At 44.5% G+C, this 5,464-nt stretch overlaps 1 pseudogene across 1 annotated transcript; it reads right to left on the bottom strand.

Annotated features, from left to right (window-relative positions):
• Positions 1-630: 630 nt before the first annotated feature.
• On the bottom strand, positions 631-4,623 carry LOC103738437 (annotated as a pseudogene). The gene is made up of 2 exons (XR_001872561.1): positions 4,581-4,623; positions 631-1,230 (listed from the first exon to the last, which is right to left on the bottom strand). The product of XR_001872561.1 is annotated as a high mobility group protein B1 pseudogene (transcript).
• Positions 4,624-5,464: the final 841 nt, after the last annotated feature.

Below are 5,464 nucleotides of genomic sequence, written 5' to 3'. Positions count from 1 at the left end.
GAACAATGGAGGGGATTTCCAGAGTCAGACGGAGGGCAGCTTTTTCTCAGAGGACAGGGAGGGGGTCTGAGAGTCACTCTCTTTCACAAGGACACATCAGCACCATCTGGTAGGTGCACCATGGAATGCTAGAAAGTAAAATGGCAAGAAAATAAATACAAGTAGAAAGCAAAAGGAATTTGGATTGTTTTATGACAACCCACTCTTCACAACTTTTTTTTAATAAAAAAAATTGTATTTACTTAGAAACATTCAGAATGTCAACAAAACAGCTGCAATTTTTTTTTGCAATTACAGAGTGGTATTCAGTGAACAGAACAATTATTTTCGTGCAAGCTGCATCAGAGCCAACTGAAGATGAGAAAAACTACCGTCCCCACATATAACTAATCCGTGCTGTGCACCAAGACCCTGCTTTAAATTTCCATGCCGGTTTACAACCCCACACTGTACCAGGCAAGGTTAGTGGCTGTTGAAAGTACCACCAGGACAGGGCTATCTAAAGACACATTTGGTAGTGCATTAACTATACAAAAAAAGACACTGTACAGTTTAAAAACAAATCTTACACAGCCTTACATTTCAATTTTTTTCTCTAAAAGGAGTGAGTTGTGTACAGGGGGTTAAATCTTATTTGTCATCTTCGTCTTCTTCATCCTCCTCCTCTTCCTTCTTTTTCTTGCTCTTTTCAGCCTTGACAACCCCCTTTTTGCAGCATCAGGTTTTCCTTCAGCTCTCTAGGCAGCAATATCCTTTCCGTGTTTCTCCTTCAGCCCGGCGGCCTTCTTCTCCTAAGGCTGCTTGTCCTCTGCAGCAGTGCTGCTCCACATCCCTCCCAGTTTCTTTGCAACATCCCCAACAGATAAGCCGGGACGCTCTCCTTTGATTTGGGGCGATGCTCAGAACAGGAAGAAAGCCGAAGGAGGCCTCTTGGGTGCGTTGGGATCTTTGAACTTCTTTTTTGTTTCCCCTTTAGGAGGGATATAGGTTTTCATTTCTCTCTCATGACGAGCCTTGTCAGCCTTTGCCCTGTCTTCAAACTTTCCTTTTTCTTTAGCAGACACGGTCTTCCACCTCTCTGAGCACTTCTTGGAAAACTCTGAGAAGTTGACTGAAGCGTCAGGTGCTTCTTCTTGTGCTCCTCCCGGCAAGTTTGCACAAGGAATGCATACGATGACATTTTGCCTCTCGGCTTCTCAGGATCTCCTTTGCCCAGATTCAGTTGTTTTCCTCAGAGAGGCACAGAGTCACCCAGTGCCCATCCGGCTCTCATTTGCCCCAGTGCTGTCTCTATGGAGCTCAATGCACTGCAATGGCTAGAAGAATGGGAGCCAGACCCACAATTTTAAAAAAAATTCATTTATGCGTATAAGTGGTTTGCCTGCATGTATGTAGGTACACCCATACATGCAATGCTCATGGAGGCCAGAAGAGTCCACCAGATCCTCTGGAACTAGAGTTTCAGATGGTTGTTAGCCACCTATGGGCACTGGGAACTGAACCTGGGTCCTCTGCAAGAATAGACAGTGCTCTTAACCACTGAGCAATCTCTCCAGCCCAAAGACAACCCACTCTTGTGATATCTAATCTACAACTGTGAGAAAGGCATTCACCCTTTTGAATCACCACGTAAAGGCTCCATTGTCCACCACCACTACTGCAATGACAGTCTAGTTTAAATGTAAATTTCAAAGGAGACAAATATTCAAACCATAACAACATATATATGTATATATATGTGTATGTTTGTATGTGTATGATGTATGTGGTGAATGTGGTTGTTGCGTGTGTGCTGCAGTACTCCTGTGGAGGTCAGAGGGCAACTTTCAAAAGTTGGTTTTTTCCCTTTACCATGTAAAGGCCAGGGATCAAACTCAGGTCATCAGGCTTGGTGGCAAGTACCTTCATCCTCTGAACCATCTCACTGGCCCCAACTTATGTTTTTAATATACAAAAGGAAAAAGGTAAAATAACACGTAATGGTCCACCTATACCAGACCAGATGAATCTTATTGGTTCAGAATCGGGCCAGTCTGGATTCATCTCAGCTTTGTCTTCCACAGGCAGACCTGGGAGGGTTTAGAGTCCTGCTCAAGTGTCCCACATCCTCCTGGCATTAGGGTTGGAACAACCTCAGAGCTGGGCAATCAGAGGTCCCTATTTGCCAGGGTTGGGATTTCTCTGATGACACACACTTGGCTGTCTGCCATTTCAATTTCTGGGGATGCCATGTGCAAGGAAGCAATGCCAAAAATTGCCTTGGTCGTGAAATTTGATTCTGAACCTGGTTGTAGTAGTTTCTGTCTTAGCAATGGGTCTAGAAACTCTGCCTGTCTATCTACTCTTTAGGTTAAAAGTCTCCCACGGTATAAGAACATCTGGGGTTCACAGATTGAGATCTTGGGGATGGGGCTATTGCTCAGTGATAGAGTACCTGCCTAGAATGCTCAAAGCCCTAGATACCATCCCCAGTATCCAAGGAAAAAATAAAGAGAGTGAGACCCTGAATCTCCTTTGAAGAGCTATCTCTGCCATCCTGTTCTTAGTCAGGACATTTAATCTGGGATCATTTATACTCCCATGTCTAGGAGTGTGTCAGTCGGTGTATTTCCAGCTCCAGAGTCAAGATGATTGCTTATGACTGTGGAAGCCCAGTCAGAGTGAATCACAGGATGTTTTCTGGGAACGCTAAGACAAGGATTGCTTTTTCTTACTGCTGTTCAGCAGGGAAAATCAGTCCCTGGAGTTCCTGTCAGCCATAAGGGCTGGTGGGACTATTAGGAGAGTTAGCCCACACTGAGGAAGTAGAACAGAGGGACAGAAAACAGAAAGCAGATTATAGGCAGAATGGCTCGTTCTCTTGGCTCTTCCTGTCTATGATGCAGGAAAGAAAACAGCACTTGTAACTGCAAGCTGCACACACTTGCCTCGGTAGTCATAAAGGATCACTGGCCACAAGCAGACTGGATTTTTTAAGTTAATTTATTTTTATTTTTTGCGCATGAGTGTTTTGCCTGCATATATGTAAGTGTACCACATGCACACAATGCCTGTGGAGGCCAAAAGAGGGCATCAGATCCCTGGAACTGGAGTTATGGAAGGTTGTTAGCTACCTTGTGGGTGCTAGGAACAGAACTCAGGTCCTCTGCAAGAGCAGACAGTATTCTTAACCACTGAGCCAGCTCTCCAGATTGAATCATTTAAAAAAACTTACTGGGGCTGGAGAGATGGCTCAGCAGTTAAGAACACTGACTGTTCTTGCAGAAGACCCAGGTTCTTTTTTTGTCCTTAACTCCAGTTCCAGGGGATCCAACAGCCTCTTCTGTCCTCTGTGGGCACTGCACGACACAGGTGCACTTACCTACACACAGGTAATATACACATACACATAAAATAAAAATAATAAATAAAATATTTTTAAAACTTAATTTTTTTTAATGTTCTGGAAATCAAAATCAGGGTTTCATATATGTCAAGGAAGTGGTCTATATCAATTGAGCCTCAGCCCCAGCCCTGAATCTGAATCTTTCTTTTCTTTTTTCTTTTTTTTTGGGGGGGGTCTTTTTTTGAGACAGGGTCTCCTTGTAGCCCCAGCTATTCTGGAACTCACTATGTAGACCAGGCTGGCCTAGAACTCACAAAGATCCACATGCCTCTGCCTCCTAAGTGCTGGGATTAAAGGCGCGTGCCACCATACCCCGCTTTCTTTTCTTTTTATGGAATCAGGGGCTCACTATGTGGCCCTGGCTGACTTGGAACTCACTTTGTAGACCAGACTGATCTCAAACTCATAGATATCCACCTGCCTTAGCCATCCTGTGTGCTGGGACTTTGGATCTTTCTTAACAAAATAATTTTATCCATCCTTTTCTAACAGTCCAGTTTAAAAGAAAGAGTACTGTTATCTCACAGTGTTGTGCTGACCACAGAAGACTATCTCATTGAGAAGTAGACGTTTTTCTATGCAGTCTCTAAAAACACTAGTACCACTAGGGAGGTAGAGTGAGCCCTGAAGAACAATCAGAGGGTCCAGGATAACCCAGGCTGGAAGAAATGGTTTCTCATTTCTCTTCATACTACTTGGGTGGGTTCTCTTTTTAAATTCTGTTGTTTACAACATCCCATTCCTCCTCCCCCTTCTTCTGTTCCTCCTCCTTATCCTCATTCTCCTCTTCTTGCTCTTCCTCCTCTTTACCTTTCCAGGGATTGAATCCGAGGAGGTCTTTCACATGCTGGGAAGTTCTCTACCACTGAGCTGCATCCCAGCTCACAACACCCCATTTCCGGTACCAGCTCTGTATAATCAATAGTCTTTTAGATACAAAAGAAGCAATTCATTTAAATTAATTTAAACAAGAGGGAGTTTATTGGCTCATGAGATGGAAAGCCAGAGATCTATTGGAAACAAGAAGCAAATTTCTATCTCTGTCTCTCTGTGTCTCTCTGTCTCTGTCTGTCTGTCTGTCTCTCTCTCTCTCTCTTGCTCTCTCATTCTTACTCATTTTGGTTTGGCTTCACACTCTGTTTCAACCTCTTCGCCACCCAAATTAGAACCACTTTTCCATGCACATGGAGAATACTGGCATCACAGGTGTCTAGGAGACGTGCAGCTGATAACTCCATGGTCGGAAGAACAAAACTCCTTGCGCTCAGCTCCAGCCATGAGGACCCAAGAAGGGCTGAACTTGCTGTCCTGGGTCACATGAGGTAGGCACTCCAATAACTGTTACTGAATGAAATGTGAAGGAAAGGGTTGCTGTTCTGGATAGCTTTAGTGTCAACTTGACACACCTGGGTTGAGGGAGCCTCAATCGGGGAATTGCCTCTATTGGACTGGCCTGTGGCCATTGAAGTCCTGGGGCACATAGAAAGTTCTAGGGCAGCCTGGGCTAAAGGGTAAGACCCAGTCTCAAATCTCCTCTTCAAAGAAGATGTTTCTGGGCAGGGCATTGTAGCCCATCCATGCTCCCAGCACTTAGGATTGTGCAAGAGGAAGATGGGCCAGATACCCAGTCAGTCCTCAAAGAAAGGAAAGAAAGGCTCCAAGGGCAGAACAAAGACTTCTGCCATCAGACGGGGAAGGAAAGTTTCCCAGGATAGAACCTGATGCAAAGTGGAGGGAGAAAAAAACAACAACAACAAAAAAACATAATCTTTAAAAAATATCACTGTGACAGACCTGACCTGGGTGTTTTGGGGAGGACTGTGGAAGTGTTTGGAACTTTGGGCTGGAAAAGCCATTGCGTGTTCAGAGTTTGTTGCTGTGGAGCTTGGAACAGTTATGCTGAAAGAGTTGTAGACGATGGAGGCCTGGTTTGTAAAGCCTCAAAGGGAAGCGGAGACCATCAGGGCTGTTCACATGAGATTTTAGATTGAGAATCTATGGGTTCTGGTCAGCTGGGGCTGAAGAATCAGCTGTGATTAAGAAGAGACCAGAACCTGAAGCAAAACCTTTGCTTTACTG

This window comes from Nannospalax galili, unplaced genomic scaffold, assembly GCF_000622305.1.
Source record: "Nannospalax galili isolate Female #2095 unplaced genomic scaffold, S.galili_v1.0 scaffold95, whole genome shotgun sequence".
Classification (NCBI taxonomy): Eukaryota; Metazoa; Chordata; class Mammalia; order Rodentia; family Spalacidae; genus Nannospalax; species Nannospalax galili.
This window is presented reverse-complemented; position numbering and strand designations above follow the sequence as displayed.